This window comes from Elephantulus edwardii, unplaced genomic scaffold (assembly GCF_000299155.1).
Source record: "Elephantulus edwardii isolate Elephantulus edwardi_28Jun2011 unplaced genomic scaffold, EleEdw1.0 scaffold00198, whole genome shotgun sequence".
Lineage (NCBI taxonomy): Eukaryota > Metazoa > Chordata > Mammalia > Macroscelidea > Macroscelididae > Elephantulus > Elephantulus edwardii.
The window spans coordinates 1,293,078-1,316,819 of record NW_006399948.1 but is presented as its reverse complement, the minus strand read 5'-3'; positions in this window follow the sequence as shown (position 1 = coordinate 1,316,819).

The following is a 23,742-nucleotide window of genomic DNA, read 5'->3' as shown; positions in this document are numbered from 1 at the left end:
TCAGAATCCTTGTCTCCAAGGAACAGCCTGGTCTCACACTCCTTAGGACAAACTGGTTTGTTCTTATAGCAGTCCATGGTGTATTCAATACTCATCTCCAGCACCATAGCTCAAAGGCATCAATTCTCCTTCTGTCATCCCTACTCATTGTCCAGCTTTCTGTGGTATAGCAAGTAATTGCAAAGACAATGGCCTGGAACAGGCACACCATAGTCCAGACTGACATCATTGCTTTTTAGTACTTTGAAGAGGTCTCTAACAGCAGACTTTCCAATGCAATTCATCTTTTCGTTTCCTGACTGCTGGTACCAAGAGTGTTGATTGTAGAGCCAAGAAAACTAAAACTGCTAACAATCTCAATCTCTTCACCACCTATCAATTGGCCTTGTGAAGAGAATCTTTGTTTTCTTGATGTTCAGCTTCAGTACATATTGAAGGCTACAGTCCTTGACCTACAGCAAGCACTTCAGATCCTCCTCAGTTTCAACAAGCAAGGTTGTGTCAACTGCATAACACAGATTGTTGATGAGTCTTCCTCCGATCCTGATGCTTCATTTATCCTCATAGAGCCCAGCCTTCAAATAATCTGTTCTGCATGCAGATTGAGAAACTATGGAGATAGGGCACATCACTGGTGTACCCCCTTCCCAATTCTGAATCATGCAGTGTTTCATTGCTCTATTCTAATGACTGCCTCCTAGTCTAAGTATAGGCTTCACATCAGCACAATCAAATGTTCTGAAATTCCCTCTCTTCTCAGAGTCAGCCACAGTTTCTTGTGAAGTACACAGTCAAATGCCTTTGCATAGTCAATGAAACACAGATAGATATTTCATTCCCATTACTCCCTTCTTTCAGGCAAGATCCATTTAACGTTAACTTCAATGTCCCTAGTACTACATTCTCTTCTAAACCCACCCTTCACTTCAGGCAGTTCTCTGTTGATGTGGTGTTTCAGTCACGTTTTTTTTTTTTAATTTATTTTATTTTTTTTATAATCTTCATCAGAGTTTTGCTTGCATGTGAAATTAATGATGTTGTTTGATAATTTCCGCACTCATTTGGGTCATTTTTCTTTGGAATTGGAACCAATAGAGATCTCTTCCAGTCATTTGGCCAGATGATTGTCCTCCAAATTTCTTGGCACAACTTTGTGAGCACATCCAGAGGAGTGTCTGTTTGTTGAAATATATCAATTGGTATACCATCAATTCCTGAGGCCTTGTTTTATGTCAGTCCTTTCAGAGCAGCTTGAACTTTTTCCTTCATCACCACAGGCTCTTGCTCATACTTTGTTTAATTAAATTCTTCTGTGTCTGCCAATTCTTTTTGATACAGTGACTCTGTATTCTCTATCCATCTTCTTTTAATGCTTCCTTGATCATTTAATATTCTTCCCAAAACATCCGTAAGTATTGCAACTTGAGGCTTGAATTTGTTCTTCAGTTCCTTCAGCTTAAGAAATCCCAAGTGAATACAGCCCTTTTGATTTTCTGACTCCACCTCTTTGAATATTTCATTGAAATACATTACTTTGTCTTCCTACACCATCCTTTGCAATCTTCTGTTCAACTCCTTAATATCATGATTTCTTCCCTTTGCTTTGGCTTCTCAGCACTTTAGTGCAATAGTCAGAGTTTCTTCTGACATCCATTTTGATCTTTTTTTCTTCTCCATCTTTGTAATCACATTTATATAATTTTTATATTGATTTGCTTATAATGTTTGTATACATTGAATTTCACTGTAGTCTTCATTTATATTGTGTTTCATACAATCACTCCTATGCTTTATATTTTATAAAATTAATCACCAGTGGCCCAATAGAATACTGTGCAACAGTCAGGAACAATAATTAAAAACACACACACACACACACACACACACATACACATACACACACAAATAAATAAATAAACACCCAAAAACCCAAGCTACAAAACTTTTGGAAGCAAGAGTGGCGTCCACTTCCTAAACAACATGCCACTCGAAACTTTATGAACTTTCAGGCCTTTTTGTTCATAGGGTCACTATGAAGCATGCTCGACTTGATGGCAATCAACAACAACACAACTATATAACATTTAAGAGACTGGAGAGCATTATGCTGAGTGAACTAACTCTGTCTTATAAGGACAAATACTGCATAAGACCATTATTGTAAAAATAGAAGGGTAGATATTAAAGTATGTACAGGAGCCTAAGGGGGGAAGGAGTAAGAGTGGAGGAGTGAGCATGGCTAGCAGAAAAAACTATAGGGTTGTACAGTTTTGTGGTTGGAAGAAGAGGGTGTAGGAAATGAGAAAAAGTCAGGTGAAAAACAGAGTAATAATGGGCAAGGTCTATGGTGATTCATTTTATAAAACTTATTTTAATAGCCAGTTAAAATTATTGCAATATGACATCACTTTTATTCTATATTTCTGTGTCTAAATCTCTCAGAGGACAGCTAAGAAAGTAAAATATTTTAATGAATAGGAGAAAAGATTCTAAAGAGAATTCGGCTTCACCTACTAATATTTACTGTCTTTAAAATGCAATGTGTTCTTTTAGCTGTGTAATAATGTGATAAAATAAGTATTTAATATTCCACAGAGGACTTTAAAATAATCCGAAATACATGAATGACTTTAAAGGGCTGTATAACCACGCAAGAAATCAGACAGAACATTCCTCTGTCATAAATTCTGAAAATCTCATAACTGCACACACCAGAATAACAGAAAATTCTCAGAGATAAAGATTATATGTAATACAAGAACAGTAATGCTAGGGTGAAATTAGTGTCTTTCAGATCTTAAAGTGAATTGCTTGATGAAAAATCATTTTAATAACCTAGGCTTTACCCCACAATGCTGCATTACTGACATATTTTTTCTGTCAGGAGAATAAAAGGGAGATCTTGAAATCTCTGCATACTTTTATCAATTGTAAAAATAATATTTAAATTTAGCATCAATCTGGCATTCAAAGGCAGCCTTGCTGAAGTCAGCCACTTTTCTAGAAATAGCCCATCACATCTTCTGTCCCTAAACGTCATACTGTCTTCTTCAGATAATTAGAATTTGATGATTATGTTAGTTAGCTGGTGTGTAAATTCTCCCTCTTCAAACCAACTGCTTCCTGTTGTACTTAGTAGGAATGCACCCAGTGAAGACAACCTGATCTAAATATTCCTTATTTTAGTGATAGATAGATAGATAGATAGAGTTTTTAAAGTTAATATAAGATAGAATATTTTGTTTGTCAGGGATAATAAATAGTCAGAAGTCCAAATTCTTGAGCAGAAATGATGTCAGTTTGAGGACTAAGTTATGCCTATTTCAGGCTATGGTCTTTTCAGTCACGTCCTGTGCATCTGAATGTGGACCATGAATAACGATGGCAGATGAAGAATAGATGCCTTTGAAAGCTGTGATGCTGGAGAAAAGTACTGAATATCCAGTGGTCTGTCAAAAGAAAAAACAGATATGTCCTGGAGAAGGTGCTGCCAGAGTGTTTCTTGGAAGAAAGGATGGCAAAGCTTCATCTTTCATACTTTGAGCATGTTGCTAGAAGAGGGTATTCCTTGGAGAAGGATGTCATGTTTACAAAGGTAAAGAGTTGGCAAAAGAGAGGGAAAGACTACGCCATATAAATTGACACAATGATTGTCGTAGTGGGCTCAAGAATGTCAGAGATAGGAGGATGGCACAGGATAGGACAAGGTTCAGAACTATTGTTCATAGGGTTGCTATAGGCTGCACTCAACAGCTCCTAACAACAACAACAACCACAACAATGAATATGGTTTCCAATTTATTGATTCTTAATCAGCACATAAAAATTTAGACTAATTAGAGTCCCATATTTGGACTTTGTGTTCTTTCTTGGTTGTTTTAAGATAATGTAAAATGAATGACAAGTAAATCAATTCCAAAATAAATTTGCAAATATGGTAAAAGTCACATAATTCCATCAACTTGATATCTATCAAATTCACTGTCCAATTGCAACCTGGTGGGTTTTACTCACCTATCAGTTGAATTTAAATAATCAGAAATAAGATTAATAACAAGAGAAGTGCTTCAAGAGAAAATTCTTGAAATGCCAAAGTATTAAGACCTCTGAGACCATTAATTATGCTCCCAAGGGTTTATTCAATGAAAAAGTACTGTGGAGCTAAATGTGAAAGATCAAATTAGATGCAAATACTGTTACATTTTGTTACCAATTATATAAGAGGAAATAGAAACTATTACATTCTTATCATTCATAAACTGTTAAATACAATGAACTTGTTTTTATAATGTATCCTGTCTCCATACCTTTTCAACATGTATGCAGAGCAGATTATCCGAGAGGCTGGGCTCTATGAGGAGAATTGTGGCATCAGGATTGGTGGAAGGTCTATTAACAATCTCCATTATGCAGATGACACAACCCTGCTTGCTGAAACTGAGGAGGACCTCATGCACTTGCTGCGAAGGGTCAAGGACAGCAGCCTTCAGTATGGACTGAGGCTCAATGTCAAGAAGACAAAGATTCTCACCACTGGACCAATTGGCAGTGTCAGGATGGATGACGAAGAGATTGAGATTGTTCACAGCTTCAGTTTGCTCGGCTCCACAGTCAACACTCTTGGCACCAGCAGTCAGGAAATCAAAAAGCATATCGTGATGGGAAAGTCTGCTGTTAGGGCGCTCTCTAAAGTACTCAGGAGCAACAGTGTCTCTCTGGAGACTAAGGTGTGCCTGATACAGGCCATGGTATTTGCAATCGCTTGTTATGCATCGGAGAGTTGGACAATGACTAGCGAGGACAGAAGGAGAGTGGATGCTTTTGAGCTGTGGTGCTGGAGAAGGGTACTGAATGTACCCTGGACTGCCAGGAAAACAAACAGATTTATCTTGGAGAGGATTAAACCAAGCTACTCCCTGGAGGCAAGGATTCTGGGGCTTCGTCTGACATACTTTGGACATGTTGCCAGGAGGGACGGGTCCTTGGAGAGGGACATCATGCTTGGGAGGGTTGAGGGACAACGCAGGAGGGGAAGACCCTCTATGAGATGGATTGATTTGGTGACTGGGGTAATCGGGATGGGTGTGTCAGAGGCGGTGCGGTTGGCGCAGGATAGAGCAGGGTTTAGGGCTGTTGTGCATAGGGTCGCTATGAGTCGGAAACGACTCGACGGCACATAACAACAACAACAACATACTATCTTTCAAGAATATAAATTCTGTGCTCGCTTCGGCAGCACATATACTAAAATTGGAAAGATACAGAAAAGATTAGCATGGCCCCTGTGCAAGGATGACACGCAAATTCGTGAAGCGTTCCATATTTTCGACCCTGAAATGAACCAGTCTCTAACGAAGGCTGACTCCTAACTCCTTTCACCTACAAATTTCGTCTTTGGATACAAAGCTAAGTGGATAGTCCTTACTGAGGGACTGTTTCAACAGAGGAAGGGAGAAGAAGAGAAAAGGGGAAAAAAAAAAAGAATATAAATTCTTAGGTGGATTGATTCAATGACTGGGGTAATCAGGATGGGTATATTGGAGACAGTGCACAGGACAGAGCAGAGTTTAGGGCTGTTGTACAGAAGGTCACTATGAGTCACAAACAACTTGATAGCACATAACAACAACAACAAAAGCAATCTAAGACTTATTTTTAGTTTTTATTCTCTTTTAAAGTTAGTTTTACTGTGTTGTAGTTTTTTATTTCATATATAAAGTATTTATAAAAACATTCAAGCTCATAATTGATATATAAGGTGTTGTCATTTTTAAGTGCCTTCAAATTGAATACAAATCACAGTGAACCTGTGAACCACAGATATGTACCCATTTCTATCCTGTGCTATTGTAATCATCTCGGACATACCTGAGTCCATTGCTGTATTCATTCTATCAGTTCATCTTGTTGAGGTATTCCTTTCTTTCACTGACCCTCTATCCTTCTAAGCATGATGTCCCTTTCCAAGGAATATCTCTCCTAGCAACATGTCCACAATATGAGGAATGAAGTTTCACCATCTTTACAACCAGAGAATATTCTAGCTGCACTTTCCCTTAAACCTATATATTTATTTTTTTGGTAGTCTATGATTCAGTATTTTTCTTCAACACTACAACTCAAAGGCATAAATTCTTCTGTCATCTCTTTCATTGTCCAACTCTCAGACACATATGAGCGATTTGACAGACCAGGTACTGAATCGAGTGCTACTTAGTCTTCAAACTGACATCATTACTCTTAAGTGTTCAGAGACGTCCCTCAATACAGACTAGCCCAATGCAATATGTCTCTTGATCTCCAAATTACTAGTACTAAGTAGGGTGTTGATTGTTGTTTCAAGCAAGATAAAAATATTGATCTTTTCAATCTTTTCACTATCAGATGTTGTCTATTGGCGCAGTGGTGAGGACTTTCGTTTACTTAATGTTGAGTCGTAATCCATGACAGATACTGAGTACTTAACTTTCTGCAGCAAAGTTTTCAAGTAAGCAAGATTGTATCATCTGTATAACCAAGATTGTTGATGATTCTCCTCAGATGCTAATAACCATTCTTTTTTTCATATAGTCCAGCTTCATATATTATTTGCATAGTGGATAGATTGAACAGGTATGGAGAAAAGACACATCCTTGATGCACACCCTTCCTATTTTAAAACTTTCAGTGGTCCTTTGTTCTCTTCAGACAATAGCTTCTTGTTTTAGGTAAAGATTTTGGGATTCCCATTTTACTCAAGGTTAACCATAATTTGATATGATCCTCTGAAAGAAACAGTGGTACCATGGAGAAAGCTGAGTCTGACTTCTTCCTGGCGTAAAGGAGAATTTTCTGAATCAATATTATCTATAATACCATACAAATAGCTACATGGTCAGATATGCCACCTCACATAATCCTCCACCTCATTCTACCAATCATTGGCTCCCATCTTTGTTGCATATTAACTGAAAGACTTTATGGAGTTTAATAGTGAAATATGCTGCATATTAAGGAAGGCAAAGAATATATCACACAGTGCAACTCCAGGTTTTTTCCATTAGCCTCAAACCAAATTAATAGCAGGATCACAATTCCTCAATTAGTTCAGACAGCCTCTCAGTCAGCAAATGAAAGTCTAGGTTCAGTTGAGCATACAAATAAACCTCTTGTTTCCTCAATCGTGCAGCAAACTTTTTTCTCAGAACACTTACTAGTCAGCATTTTCTTCAATAATTCAGCAAGAAAATCCTTTAGCTGTGGATCCATCTCCAGGGTTACTCTAGTTATATTTTGCCACATTCTCTTCACCTTCTCTATATCACTGTCTCTTGCAGTGTGGATAGAGCTCTCTCATAATTGTCCCACAGCTGTTGATGATTTGTAAGACCCCATGTCTGCAGTTAAGGAACCTGGAGGCCATGTTCCCAATGGAAGCTAACAGAATTGAAAGAAAAGCCAGTTTTCAAGTTTTCTGAAACCACAAATCTATAAAATCAAATGCATTTTCATAGGCCATAAAACACAAATAAACTTTCTTTTCTTTTTTTTTTTTCTTTTTAGAATCCCTCTAATATCAGCAACTATATCTCTGGTGCCACAAACTCTTCTAATCCCTGATTGAACTTCTCACATATTTCTGTCAGTGTACTTTTCTAGGTGATTTTGAGTGATATTCAGCAATATTTTATTGCATGTGATATTAATATTTTTGTATAATATCCACATTTTGTTAGTTCATTTATTTTGGCAGTGGCAACAAACATGGATTTCTTCCAGTCAGTCAGCATGGCAATTGTCATACAAATCTCCAAAAAATGCAATCAAGATTCATTAATAATTATTGGTGACTGTAACGTAAAAATTGTAAGCAAAAAGGAAGGAATGGTGGCTGGTAAATATGAACTTGGTGACAGAAATGAGGCTAAAGAGCAAATAATTAAATTTTATACATTTGATAAATTACCAAAAAATAAATACCTTTTATAAAAACACAATAGGTGACTTTATACATGGACTCTACTTAATAGATTGCATAAGGATTCAGTTTGACTTTCTTTGCAGAAAGAATTGTTGGAGAAGCTTAATGGCAGCTTAAAATCAAAATCAGGTCAGGTGTTGGCTGTGGAACAGAACATCGATTATTTATAAGTTAAAATTGAAGCGGAAGAAAATAAAAAATAGTATATAAAAACCAAAATATGATCTTGAGCCTATCCAATCTGTATTTAAGAATTATCTCAAGAACAGGTTTGAGGCATTAAAAAGCAATGATCAAAGACTGGAGAAACTGTAGGATAACAACAAGGATATCATCTGTGAAGAGAGCAAAAGGTCATTACAAATTCAGAGGAGAAAGGAAAAAACAAAATGTATATTAAAAGAGACTATGAAAATTTTATTAGAATGTCAAGAAGCCCAAATAAAAGGAAAAGATGTCAAAGCAAAAAAAGCTCACCAGAAGACTTCAAAGGGCAACTAGAAAATGCAAAGAAAAATATTATCATTATATGTGCAAAGAGCTGGAGTCAGAGAGTCAAAAGGCAAAAACTTGGCATCTTTCAAGCTGAAAAAAACTGAAAAAAATTCAAGATATAAGGTATAAATACCAATTACCTTTTCCAAATAATAAATTCTTTTCATACATAGATCAATATTCAAAAGTATCATACCCTTAAACTGCTAAGTTTTGAGCTTTCTCGTTCTGAAAAGGGAGAAAGCTCTCACAAAGGCAGCTGCAATGCTGACTCAAAGATCATGCCTCTCCAGTTCAAATCCTCAGTGACTAGAAACATAAAGTGGTAGAAACATAAAGCCTCAGAAAACTTGCTTGATGGTCAATTATGAGTGAGTTCTGACTCAGTAGCAATGAGTTGAGTTTGCTCCGTGAAGCATTATACAATAGCTTGATTAACTAGATGGTGACGTCATTTACATATTCTATTTACAAGGAAATTTACTTTAAAGCTAATTTTCTTTCAATATTGTATCCAACACTACTAATGACATAATGTTTTCATGTTAATCTTTGGTACCTCAGTATCAGGTGATATGATGAATATTCACAACTTAGAGCAACTGAATGCTTTAGAAAATATGTTCACTTTACAATTACTTCAGAAAAGTGATGAAAGGACTTTGTATATAATTTATTTATGATCAATATCTTCATAATCATAAACCTGAAAAAATATTCCAAACCAAAAAACTCTTTGCTGTTGAAACAGAGTTGACTGTAAGGGTTTTCCAAGGAAGCATATCACACAGTTGCTCTGTGCCATCGAGTTGGAACCTACTTGCAATATCAGTCTTGGCACCAGCAGTCAGGAAATCAAAAGATGACTTGCATTGGAAAGTGTGCCATGAAGCACCTTTCCAAAGTGCTAAAGAGCAATAATGTCAGTCTAGAAACTAAGGCATACCTCATCCAGAGGATGCTGACTTTTCAATTGCTTGCTGCACATCTGAGAGCTGGACAATGACTAAGGATGACAGAAGAAGAATCTATGCGATAGAGTTGGGGTACTGGAGAAAAGCATTGAGCATAAAAACATGGACTTCCAAGACAACAAAGAGGTATGGTCTGTAGAGGGTAAAACTGAGTCACTCCTTGAAGTCAAGGATTTTAAAACTCTATTTCTTATACTTTTGGAATGTTGCCAGGAAGACTAGTCCTTTGAGAAGGAAATCATACTTGGCAGGATAGGAGATCAGCACAGAAAAAGAAACCCCAGATGAGCCGTTTTGGCACAGTAACTGTGGCATTGGAGTCAGGTGTGTCAGAGATGGTGAAGCTGGTTCAGTATATGGCAAGGCTCATAGCCATTTTTCATCACGTTGCTATAAATAAAAGTCAACTTGACGGCATATAACAGCAGAAGACCATATCACGTTGTAGGAAGGAAGATACTACTGCCAATCTTTCTCCCATGAAATTACTGGTTTGTCAAAATCTCCCACTTTAGGTTAGTAGAGCAAATACCTATGGCCTATGCCACTAAAGGAGCGGCAAATTATAAAATGAGTTGTTAATTTTAATTTGCTGTTATTATTGTTAGGTGTCATCAAGTTGAGTAAGACTAATAGTGACCTTAATAATAACAGATCTGAAACCAGTTCTGTCCTGCACTATCCTCACACTTCATGACACACAAGATCCCATAGCAGCAGTTACCATGTCAATCCACCTGGTTGAGGGTCCTCCTCTCCTTCACTGACCATCCACATCATGTCCCTCTCAAAGAAATAGCTCCTCCAAGCAGTATGTCCAAAGTATGTGAGGCAATGTCTTGTATCCAAATCATTCTTGTATCCAAAGGGCACTTCAGCTGAACCCTCTCCAAGATGTATCTATTCATTCTCTTGACTATCCATGGGTTATTTAGTGCTATTCTCCAACACCACAGCTCAAAGACATAAATTCTTTTTCTGTCACCCTTACTCATTGTCCAGATCTCAGACATATAGCTAGTAATTGGAAAGTCTATGGCCTGAATCAGACACACCTTAGTCTTCAAACTGGCATCACTAATCCTCAATAATTGAACAAGTCCTTAACTGCAGATTTTTCCCTATGCAGTGTGTCTCCTCCTTATTTCCTGACTGCTCATATCAATGGTCTCAATGGTAGTTCCAAGCAAAATGAAGCTCAATCTCTTCTCCATCCATCATGACACTGCCTATTGGTCCGGTGGTAAAAATCTTTGTCTTCTTGATATATTGAGACACAATCCATACTGAAGACTGCATTCCAGAAGAATAAATATTTGTGCTTTATTGACTATGCAAAGGTGTTTGACTGTGTGGATTATGACAAGTTGTAGCTACATTGAGAAGAATGGGAATCCCAGAGCACTTGATTGTGCTCATGGAGAACCTATATCTGGATCAGAGGTTGCTGTGCGAATGGAGCAGGGGAGCACTGCATGATTTGGAATTGGGAAGGGAGTGTATCAAGGCTGTATTCTATCTCCATACCTGTTCAATCTATATGCTGAGAAAATTATCCAAGAAGCTGGACTCTAGGAAGAAGAGTGTGGCATCAGGATTGGAGGGAGACTCATCAATAACCTTACTCATACACAACCTTACTGAAAGTGAGGAGGACTTGAAGCATTTGTTACAACAGATCGAGGAATGCGGCCTTCCACATGGATTGCATCTCAATTTTAACTTACTGATCATTACATGCTCTTCTTAGTGAGAGTCTGAAAAGTAAAACTCAACAACTTGTAATTTTACAATTTCACTGCAGTTCCACATGAATTACATTTAGTGACTTCAGTAAATTGTTCAAATTGAAATCTACAATATCGTCATCATCATCTGGATGATAAATCAAGTATTTATACAAAGAAATCATTTAGTACATTCTTATTGTTAGATTCTCTTGAATAGACGACAATACAATATCCTGTGCCAATCTCATTGTCTCCGACACACCTATCCCCATTACCACAGCGACAGAATCAAGCCATCTCATTGAGGGTCTTCCTTTCCTTTGTTGTCCCTCCACCCTCCCAAGCATGACGTCCTTCTCCAATGACTGGTACCTCCTTGTAACATATCCAAAGTATGTCAGATGAAGCTTCTGAATCCTTGCCTCCAAGGACCAGCCTGGCTCTCTCCAGGACAAACTTGTCTGTTCTCCTAGCAGTCCATGGTATATTCAGCACTCTTCTCTAGCAGTACAGCTCAAAGGTATCAATTCTCCGTCATCCCTTGTCATTGTACAGCTCTCTGATGCATAGTAAGTAATTGCAAAGACTATGGCTTGTATCAGGTGCAACTTAGTCTCCACTCTGACATCATTGCTTTCGGTACTTTGGAGAGGTCTCTGCTAGCAGACTTTTCTAATGCAATTAGACCTATCTGTGCCCATTTATAATGTCACTGCCTCAATCCATCTCCTTGAGAGTCTTCCTCTTTTTCTCTGATCTTCCAGCCTTGCCAGCATACTATCTTTCCCCGAGGCCTCTAATCTTCAGATAATGTTTCAAAAGTATGTAAGAAATTTCACCATCCTAGCCTCTAAAGAGCACATTGATTATACTTCCTTCAAGACTAACTATTCAGTATTCTTCTTCAACACCATAATTTAAAGTTTCATCTTTTTGTCATCTTTATTTATTGTCTAACTTTCAAATGCATTGGAGGCAATTTAAAAGACCATGGTTTTGATTAGACACATTTTAGTATTTAAACTGACATTCTTGATCAGAAAACCTACCGACTTAGGAACAAACATTTGGCAATACAATCTCAGACATGGTTCTCATGACAAAAGTTTACAGAATATGCTGGGGCTTCCAGAAGAAAAAGCCTGACAGCCTAATTGCAAAATGGGTAAAAACATGGGAAAACTTTTTACACAGGAAGACCAATATTCGAATGGCCAATATGTAGAAATGCTTAAAATCACTGACAATAGGAAAGAGGCAAATCAAAACCACAATGAGATACCTTCTCACTCCCATAGCAGTAGCAAATTTTAACAGGACAGAAAGTAATAAATGTTGGAGAGGATATGGTGAGATAGGAACTCTTATATAATGTTGATGGCATTATAAAATGGTACAATCACCCTGGAAGGAAGTTTGGCATTTTCTAAAAAATGTTGAACATGGAAATTCCATATGACCCAACTATTCCACTGCTTGGAATATAGCCCAAGAAAATAAGAACTGAGGCACAAATGGAGATTTGTACACCAGTGTTCATAGTAGCATTATTTGCTGTAACAAGAACATGAAAACAACCAAATATCCAACCACAATTGAATGTATTGAGAAGTTATGCTACATTCATATAATAGAATACTATGCAGCAAACAGAGGCAATGGTTTTGTAAATTACTGCATAATGCGGGTGAACTAGAAAGCATTATGCTAAATGAACTAACTCAGACCCATAAGGACAAAAACGGCATTAGACCATTATTGTAGAACGTGTCTGAAGATTCAAGGGAGCGCGTGCAAGCAGAGGGCTTGGGAATGTGTGTTAATCATAGGGTTGCACAATTTGATAGGTAGAGAGAGGGGTGGATAAAGGAAATGGGAAATATCTAATATGAAAAACAATATATGAATTTGTAACTAAGCCATTATAAAATAAAAATTTTATTTTAATTTAAAAAATAAAAAGTATTTCATGATTTCATTTATATTGTGAAAGATTTTATGAAACAATGCACATGAATGAAACGCTAAGTAAATGAATTATTGTAGAAATCCAATAAAAATGTTTAAAAAGACAAACTATTTTACCATACTCATTTCAGTATGTGTATATAAAACTATAGCTATAGGCAGAATATTGAATGATCCAGGAAAACTAAAAAATTATGGAAACTGTATACAGTGTTACTTATACCCAAAAGAATTGGATGACACATAAGGATTTCAAAACAACATATGATCAAGAGGCAATGGTGATTGAAGGAGGAAGTTCAGGCTATTCTGAAGGAATTGGCCAAACACTGGGCCCCAGGAGTTAAAAGAATACCAATTGATATATTTTAACCAACAGATGCTGCCATGGACATGTTTATCAGGTTGTGCCAAGAAATCAGGAGGACACTTACCTGGCCATGTGACTGGAATCGATCCATATTTATTCCCATTCGAAAAAAAAGTGACCTAATATAGTGTGGAAATTATTGAACAATATCGCATGCAAGAAAAATGCTGCTGAAGATTATCCAGAAATGACTGCCACAGTATAGTGACAGAGAACCACACTATGCTGTGTTGAAAACAAGAAACTCATGAAATATTGCACAAAATGTATGGCACTGAAGGACATTATGCTGAGTGAAATATCTCAGTCATAAAAATCCAAATATGGTATAATGCCACTGTTATAAAAGAGAACTGACATGATTCGACATTATTGTTATGACAGAAGTCCGGAATGAAAGTAGCATAGTGGAGTGGACTGGGGGAGAGGGATTGAATAACAATAAGATAATTGTTTCTCTTACTTTTTAAAAAGAAAAGCAAATTGGATGGGAGGAGTAGGCATGGAGAAAAGTGCAAAAATAAATGAATGGAAATCCAAATTCTCTATAAATTTTCATGAATCAATTTAAAATTAAAAAGTACATATAATTTTTTTTTTAAAAAGTGTTTGTGGCATTAGAGACCTTGTTGCCCATGTCAAATGGATCTGGGAAGAAAGCAAAGAATACTAAAGGAATGGTTATGTTTCATGGAGTACACAAAGGTGTTTGACTGTGTGAATCACAACAAATTGTAGCTAACCTTGAGGAGAATGGGAATTCCAGAACACTTATTGTGCTCATGTGAAACATATATTTGGACCAGAAAGAAATTATCTGAACAGAGCAAGGAAACACTGCATGATTCAAAATCAGGAAAAAAGTGTGTCAAGGCTGTGTCCTGTCTAGATATCTTTCTATATGCAGAGAGATCATTCAGGAGGCTGGACTTTGTGAGGAGAAATTGTTTATCAAGTTTGGAGGAAGACTCATCAACAACCTTCATTACACAGATGACACAGCCTTGCTTGCTGAAACTGAGAAGGACCTGAAGCACTTGCAGAAAGTTAGTCTTCAGTATGGATCATAGCTCATCATCAAGAGAAAGAGTCTCACCAATGGGCCAATAGGTGGTACCATGAAAGATGGAGAAGATATTGAGGAGCTTAACAATTTCAGCTTGCTCAGCTCATATATAATCAACACTTTCAGAAATGAAAAGATGAATTGCACTGGGACAATCTGTGGTCAAGGACCTCTGCAGATAACAGAGAAGTGATGATGTCAGTCTAGAGACTAAAGTGTACCCAGTATAGATTCAATTACTTGCTATGCATCAGAGAGCTGGACAAAAACGAAAGATGATGGGAGAAAAATTGATGCTTTTGAGTTAATGCTGGAGAAGAGTACTGAGTGTAGCATGACCACCAAGAGAACAAACAACTCTGTCTCAGAGAGGGTGAAACTAGGTTTCTCCTTGGAGGCTAGGGTTTTGAAGCTTTATTTCACCATTTAAACATTTTGCCAGATTGGACATATCCTTCAAGAAGAAAACCATGCTCAGAAGGGTGATGGGACTGTTCAAGAGAGGAAGGTCCCAAATGAGATGGGTTAGCACAATAACTAGGTTAATGGGGTTAGGTGTATCGGAGTCAGTGAGACTGAATCAGGACAGGGCAGCCCTTTGAGCTACTGTATAGGGTCTCTACGAGTCACAGACCACCTGAAGGTACATAACAACAACAGCAACAAAAATTTGTATTCTAACTATCATGCTGCCAGTTGGTCTACATATTTACATATATTTCAAAGTTGTGGGTGTCAAAAGATTATACCACTAAATATTGTACCAGGAATTAAACCCTCTGTTTTGAATTAATTCCAATTCAGCCATCTGCCAAAAAGTATAAACTGCTTCACAGAGTTTACAAAGCTATAAATATAATAGGTGTGGCCTGTATAATATTTTTGCTACAGAAAGTCGGGTACTATAGTCTTCAATATGGATTGAAGCTCAACGTCATTAAGATAAGGATTCTCATTACTAGGCCAATTTACAGCACCATGATGGATGGAGAAGAGATTGAGGTTGTTAACATTTACAGCTTGCTCAGCTCCACAATAAACATTTTGGCACCAGTGATCAGAAAATCAAAGGTTGAATTGCATTAGGCAAATCTTTTGTCAGGGACCCTTCCAGAGTACTGATTACCAGTGATGTCAGTCTCGAGACTAAGGTGTGCCTGATCCAGTCTATGGTCTTCACAATTACTTGCTATGCATCAGAGAGCTGGATAAGGACAAAGGATGGTAGAAGAAGAACTGGTGTCTTTGAATTGTGGTTTAAACATACATACCATGGACTGCCAAGAAAACAAATATATCTATATTTGAGAGGGTAAAACCAAGTTTTTCTTTGGAGGCTAGGATTTTGAAATTCTGTCTCACATTCTTTGAACATGTGACCAGGAAGAACCAATCCTTGAAGAAAGACATCATGCTCAGAAGGGTTGAGGAACAGTGCAGGAGAGGAAGACCCCAGATGAGATGGATTGATACCTAGAACAATGGGGGTAGGTGTATCAGAGTCAATGAAACTGGTTCAGAACAGGGCAAGCGTCAGAGCTGTTGTACATAGGGTCACTATGAGTCGCAGGTGACTTTATAAACATAACAACAAGTTCAGACTGCTGTTTTTTAGTTAGTAACCCAATGGCTTAACCACAGGGTCGCCAATGCTCTTTCTAAACATTCTAATATGGTTACAATTAAAGTTCAGAATTTACTGGCAGATTTAAAAAAAAAATATTTTGAAGAAATATTTACAGACCAGAAATGATAAAATATTCTTAGTTGGATCATCAAAGGAATTTTGAAAAATCCATATACCTCTTTAAATACAAACCTCTAGTCCTTGGAGAAGGACATCATGCTCAGAAGGGTGGAGGGTCAGGGCAGAAGAAGAAAATTCTAGATAAGATGTATTTACACAGTGACAGTGGCAATGAGGGCAGGTGGGTCAGAGACAGTAGGTAGGATTTGTTCAAGATAGGGCAGGTCTCAAAGTTATCGTTCTTAGCATCCCTATGAGTTTGTAGTAGACTTTATGTCACCTAACAACATAAGACATTATCCCAGAAAGGTGTTTTTTATTGTTTTGTTGAGTTTTTTTCCCCTGTCTGTCCCCAATGAATCCTTTCCAGAAGCAACAATGATTTTTTTTTATTTATTTACCAGTCTACATCAATTGGTTTCTTCTAAGACTCCATATCACAACAGCAATAATGTATATGTACTATTTAAAGTTTCTTTCTCCTGTCATATTTTTGAGATTCATCTGTACTGTGAAGTGCATCAGTAAACTCATTGGGGTTTTGATTCCATTTTATTCTTTCTCTCTAGTGATGGGTACCTGAGCTGTGTCCAGTATTTTGTTAATATAAAGAAGCTGGCTATGACATTTTTATGAAAGTCTTTTGGGGACATATATTTTCATTTCTCTTGAGTAAATTTCAGAAGTAAAATTGATAGGTCATGGGTAGATTTATATTTACCTTCATACAAAACTCTAAGACCTATTTCTAAAGTAGTTCTATGCACTTTTGTTTATGAAATAAAATCCAATGTTTAAAGAACATCAGTTTGAGCAACATTTACAATATTAATAACATGGAAAATTTACAGAGAAAATAACTTATATGCTAATGTATAGTTTCCATAAATGACAAATCAATTATTCTCTTCACTTGGTTTCTTTGATTGTATGTTTTACATTAAATTGAATTTTTGATCCCAGATATTTCAGCTACAAATGATTCATATTTAAATCAAGTTAAATGTGATGTATTCTTAATTTGGAAAGAGAATAGCTTTCTTATTAATATATATGTATTTTGTATATGTAATATTTATATTCTGTAATAATATATAATTTATATCAGATATTGATTGCATTAAAAATTAATGTTTTCTGTAAATAGTTTCATTTTGAACTTTAAATTAAGTACATTTAGTGTCTTTTCTTTCCCAGAGCACTGGCCCATTCATTCATAAATTTACTCACTAATTTGACAATAATAGTATTTGACATATCTGCTATGTGTCTGGCATAGTTCTAGTTCTCTAACACTCACTCATTGTTACTGAGTCTGAAGCAATTCATAGCTGATTATCCAGCAGGTTTTCAAAGGTTGTAAATCTCATGGTAGAAATATCCCATGCTTTTCATGTAGGACAGGTGATGGATTTAAATTGCCATCAGACTTCAGGATTAGAAAAAGCAAATAAAATATATTATATAGTAGTTAGTCATAAAGCTTTAAATGTATTTTATATAATTAAGCACTTTAAAGTATGTTGTTTGGTTTTGAGGTTTTTTATATATTTATTTTATTTTATATTATTTTTCATACAAACTTCATATACATTTGTTTCACATATTTTCTTCATTCACATTGTATTTCGTACAATCATTTCCATAGATTGTGTTCTATAAAATTAATCAACATTTATCCTTTGCACATTATTACCTGGCATTTTTAGGTACTCATTGGATATTTGCTAATTACTTCACCCCCTGCCTCTGCCCACCAGACTCTGAGACTCTGTGATTTCCTCTCCTCTCAACCCTTAGGCCCCCTCACCTATCCCTTTCTCATTTTACACTTTTATATACATCTGAATAGATTGTTGTTGTTGTTATGTGCCGTTGAGTCATCTACAACTCATAGCGACCCAATGTACAACAGTCTAAACCCTGCTTTATCCTGTGTCAGCCTCACTGTCTCTGACACACCCACCCTCATGACTTGAGTCACTGAATCAATCCACCTCATACAGGGTCTTCCTCTCCTGCGCTGTCCCTCCACCCTCCTAAACATGATATCCCTCTCCAAGGACTGGTCCCTCTTTGCAACATGTCCAAAGTATGCCAGACTAAGCTTCAGAATCCTTGCTTCCAAGGAGCAACATTGTTTCACCCTCTCTAGGTTAAACATGTTCGTTTCCTTAGCACTCCATGGTATATTCAATACTCTTCTCTAGCACCACAGCTCAAAGGCATCAGTGCTCCTTCCTAATCATTGCCCAGCTCTCTGATGCATAGCAAACGATTGCAAAGACCATGGCCTGTATCAGGAGCACCTTAGTCTCCAGAGTGACACCATTGCTCTTCAGTACTCTGGAGAAAGCCCTAACAGCAGACTTTCCCATCACAATACATATTTTTTTTTAATTTCCTGGCTGCTGGTGCCAAGAGTGTTAACTGTGGAGGCAAGCAAACTAAAGCTGTTAACAATCTCAATATCTTCACCATCCATCCTGATGCTGACAATTGGCCCAGTGGTGAAATTCTTTGTCTTCTTGATACTGAGCCTCAATCCATATTGAAAACTGCAGTCCTGCTCTTCGCTATCTTCCCGGTTCCCCTGAAGTCACAGCCATGAAGGTCGAGCTGTGCAGTTTCAGCGGGTATAAGATCTACCCCGGGCACGGGAGGTGCTATGCCAGGATTGACGGGAAGGTGTTCCAGTTTCTTAACGCAAAATGCGAGTCGGCTTTCCTTTCCAAAAGGAATTCACGGCAGAAAAATTGGACTGTCCTCTACAGAAGGAAGCACAAAAAGGGTCAGTTGGAAGAAATTAAAAAGAAAAGAACCTGCCGAGCAGTCAAATTCCAAAGGGCCATCACTGGTGCATCTCTTGCTGATATAATGGCCAAGAGGAATCAAAAGCCTGAAGTTAGAAAGGCTCAACGAGAACAGGCTATCAGGGCTGCAAAGGAAGCAAAAAAGGCTAAACAAGCATCTAAAAAGATTGTAATGGCTGCTACTAAGGCTCCCAGAAAAGCAGCTCCTAAACAAAAAATTGTGAAGCCTGTGAAAGTTTCTGCTCCCTGAGTTGGTGGAAAACGCTAAGCGGGCACATACGGCTTAAATAAAGATTCAGTTATGAGAGAGAGAGAGAGAGAGAGAGAGAGAGAAAATTGCACTCCTTGACCTTCTGCAGCAAGTGCTTCAGGTCCATTTCAGTTTCGGCAAACAGGGTTGTGTCATCTGTATAACTCAGATTGTTGATGACATTTCTACCAACCTTGATGCCAAACTTCTCTCCATAGAGCCCAGCCTCCCCAATAATCTGTTCTGCATATGAGTTGAAAAGGTATGGAGATAGGACACATGTGACCTAACAGAGCGTGGAAATTATTGAACAGTATCATTGATATCGCATGCAAGCAAGATTCTGTTGAAGATTATCCAAAAACAACTGGAACAGTACATCAACATAACTGCCAAAAGTCCAGGCTGTGTTTAGAAGAGGTGTGGTAATAGTGATGTTGTAGCTAATGTTAGATGGATCATGGTTGAAAGTACCAGAGGAATGTCTATCTATGTTTCATTGATTATGCAAAGGTGATTGACTGTGTGGATCACAACAAACTGTGGCTAACTCTGAGAAGAATGGGAATCACCGAGTACTTGATCATGCTAATTAATGCAAAACCTATACGTGGACCAGGAGGCAGTTATCAGAACAGAACAAGGAAACACTGCATGGTTTAAAACTGGGAAGGGGGTGTGGGTGTACACACACACACACACACACACACACACACACACACACTATTTTTTCTGGAATAATATCTCTTTATTGAATTAAGGAATCATTTGTTCCTTACTTTAATTTTTCTCAGTACAAAAAAGAAATTCAGTGGGATATTGTAATTTTTTTTCTTGCCCAGGGAGAAGGGTAGAAGGAAAGAGATCATGTGTTCTCTGATCTTCCTACAGCATATTTTTAGAGTGGCTTCTAAATAAAACAGTCCATACTGGCATTTTTGAGAGCAAACTTAACCTTGGTCTTCTCCTCTACAGGCTAAGCTGAAGAGTTTACTGTAGGAGAAGAACACAAAAGATGCAAAGCACACACAATGAATTCAAATCTCCCACTGATTACTGAGATGATTATTATTGTTATGTGCTGTCGAGTAACCTGTGATCCATAGCAGCACTATGTATAGCAGCTTTGAACCCTTCCCTGTCCTTAGCAGTCTCACTAACTCTGACAAACCAACCTCCATTGCCCCAGTTACTGTTATCACTCCATCTCATCTGGGATCTTCCTCTCCTGTGCTGTCCCTCTACCCATCTGGGCATGATGTTCTTCTCCAAGTACTAGTCTTTCCTTGCCAAAAGTATGTGAGATGAAACTTAAAAATCCTAGCCTCCAAGGAGAGACTTGGTTTCACTCTCTCCAAGAAAAACCTATTTGTTTTTTTGGCAGTCCATCATATGTTCAAGACTCTTCTCCTGCATTACATCTGGAAGGCATCTATTTTTTTTTCTGTCATCCTGAGATGATTTTGGAGTAAAAGAAGTGAGTTGATAATTAAAGAAAAAAATTTCCTGGTACACCCCAAACTCATAAACTGTCCATTTACAGAAATTTGTCTAGCTTAGGATTTCTCAACTTTGACCCTGTGACATTTCTTGTACATCATTCCTGTGTATTTTAGAGCAATTACCAGTCTTCCCGGCCTCTACTCACTGTTGTTGTTGTTGTTGTATACCATTGAGTCAGAACTGACCTACAGATTACTCTCCAGCAGGTTTACTGTGCCAGTAACTGGAAAGGAATAGATTTCCCATATTTCTCTCATAGAGCTACTGGATTCAAACATCATGATGTTGGGTTGCCAGTGAAATTGTGACTAACCTTGAGAAAAATGGGAATCCCAAAATGCCTGATTGTACTCATGAGAAACCTATACTTGTATACTTGGACTAAGAAGCAGTTGTAAAAAAAAAAGTGAGGAATCAAGAGAGGAGTGTGTCACGGATGTCTTCTATCTCAACACCATTTTCATCTATATGCAAAACAAATTATTTGGAAATCTGAACTCTGTGAAGACGATTATGGGATCAGGATTAGAAGAAGAATCATCTGGACTTGTGCTAAGCAGATGACATAACTTTGCTTGTTGAAACTGAGGAAGACCTAAAATGTTTACTTCAATTCAAGGACTGAAGTTTCCAGTATGAACTGAAACTCAGCATCAAGAAAACAAAGATTCTCACCACTGGGCCGATTGGCAGCACTATGATAAATGGAGAAGAGATTGAGATTGTTGACAATTTCACTTACTTTCACAATCAACACCCTTTGCAGCAGCAGTCAGGAAATGAGAAAGACAAATTGCATTAGGAAAATCTGCTTTTGGCGATCTCTCCAGAATACTGAAGAGTGGTGATGCCAGTCTAGAAACTAAGGTGTGTCTGATTCCAGCCTGATTCCATGCATCAGAAGGCTGAACAATGAATACAGATGGAAGAAGAAGAGTTGATACCTTTGAGTTGTGGTGCTGGAGAAAAGTATGAAACATACCATAGACTGTCACAAGAACAAACAGAGCTGTCTCAGAGAGAGTGAAAACATCTTTTTCCTTGGAAACAAGTATTTTGAAGCTCTGTGTCACGTACTTTGGGCATATTGCTAGCCTGATATAGTCCTTGGAGAAGTACATCATGCTTGAAAGTGTAGAAGGATACCACAAGACTGGAGTAGCTATGGTGAGATGATTGACACAACAACTCAGAAAATAGGGTTAGGTGTGTCAGAAACAGTAAAACTAGCTTAGGATATGGCCAGGATCAGAGCAAATGTACATAGGGTCACTATGAGTTGCAGTAGATTCAACGGCTCATAACAATGAGGAAAAGGCACCAGGATATCTAAACCCATTTATGGAACTAAAAAACCCTCATAATTTTTAAATTGAAATTCATTCATAATTTACTCTATTTCTCTTATGTGCACCAACTAACACAAATGATGAGGTAATAGAGGTGATCTACTGGTAAAAAATGGCACTGTAATCTCAAAGGCACCTGATTCAAATTCACATGATTCAAATCCATGAGCTTCCCTGCAGGAGAAGCGTGAGCAATCTCCTGTGTGATTAACTACGGCTGAAAACCTTCAGAGGGTCATCTGTGGGTTGCTTCTGACTTGACAGTATACAACAACACCAACAACCAACTTTTATAATCCAACATTGATCAAATATGTAATCAAAATTAATAATTATTAGTGACAGGAATGTAAATGTTAGAAATAATGAAGCCGAAAAAAGATTGTTGGAATGTGCAGTCTTGGTGATAGAAATGAGACTTGAAAACAAATGATTGAATTTTGTGCTTTCAATGATGTACTTCAAAAACATTGGAAAAACAACAACGACAACACAGTGTTTTTACACACAGATGTTGTCTGATAGACTACACAGGAATCAGATTAACAATATCTGTGGGAAGAATAATTAGAGAATGTCATTATCAGCAGTCAAAACATATTAGGTGCTGACTGTGAAACAGACCATCAATAACTCATGTCCAAGTTCAAATTGAAGGTGAAAGAAATGAAAGCAAATTCTGAAAAACCAGAATATGGTCTTGAGTCTATCATCTTAATTGAAAAATCATCTCTAGAATAGATTTGAGATATTGAATACTAATGATGAATTATGGGATAATATAAAAGATATCATCCAAGAAGAGAGTAAAAGCTCAATATGAAGACAGAAGAGGAAGAAAAGACCAAAATCTATGTCAGAGAGACTCTGAAAATTGTACTAGAGCAATGAGAAGCCAAAACAAAGGGGAGAGACATAAAGTGAAATAGTTCAATAGGAGATATCAAATCCAGCTTCAAAGCAAAATATCATTATGGAATGTTCAAAGAGCTGGAATTAGAAAATATAAAAAATATTTGCTCAATATTTCTAACCTTAAAAAAAAAACAACCTTAAAAACAAATCCTAGCTACAAGCTTCAATACTGAGAAGTACTATGGACAAAATATTGAACCACTGTACCAAAAAGAATTAGATGACTATGAAATATTTCAGAATTTATCATATCAACAAAAGCCAAAAGTAATGAAAGATGAATTTCAGGTTTACTGGAGGCATGGGCAAAATCTAAAGCCCCAGCGATTTTTGCAGTACCAACTGACGTATTTAAAGTACAGATACAACCTTGACATAATCACTAGTCTAAGACTAAGGTGTGTCTGAGACTAAGGTGTGTCTGATACAGGCCATGGTCTTTGCTATCACTTGTTATGCATCAGAGAGTTGGACAGTGACTAAGGAGGATAGAAGGAGAATTGATTCTAACGATACATAAAAAAAATAATCCACCATGACCAAGTGGGATTCATAACAGGTATGCAAGGATGGTTCAACATAAGGAAAACAATCAATGTAAT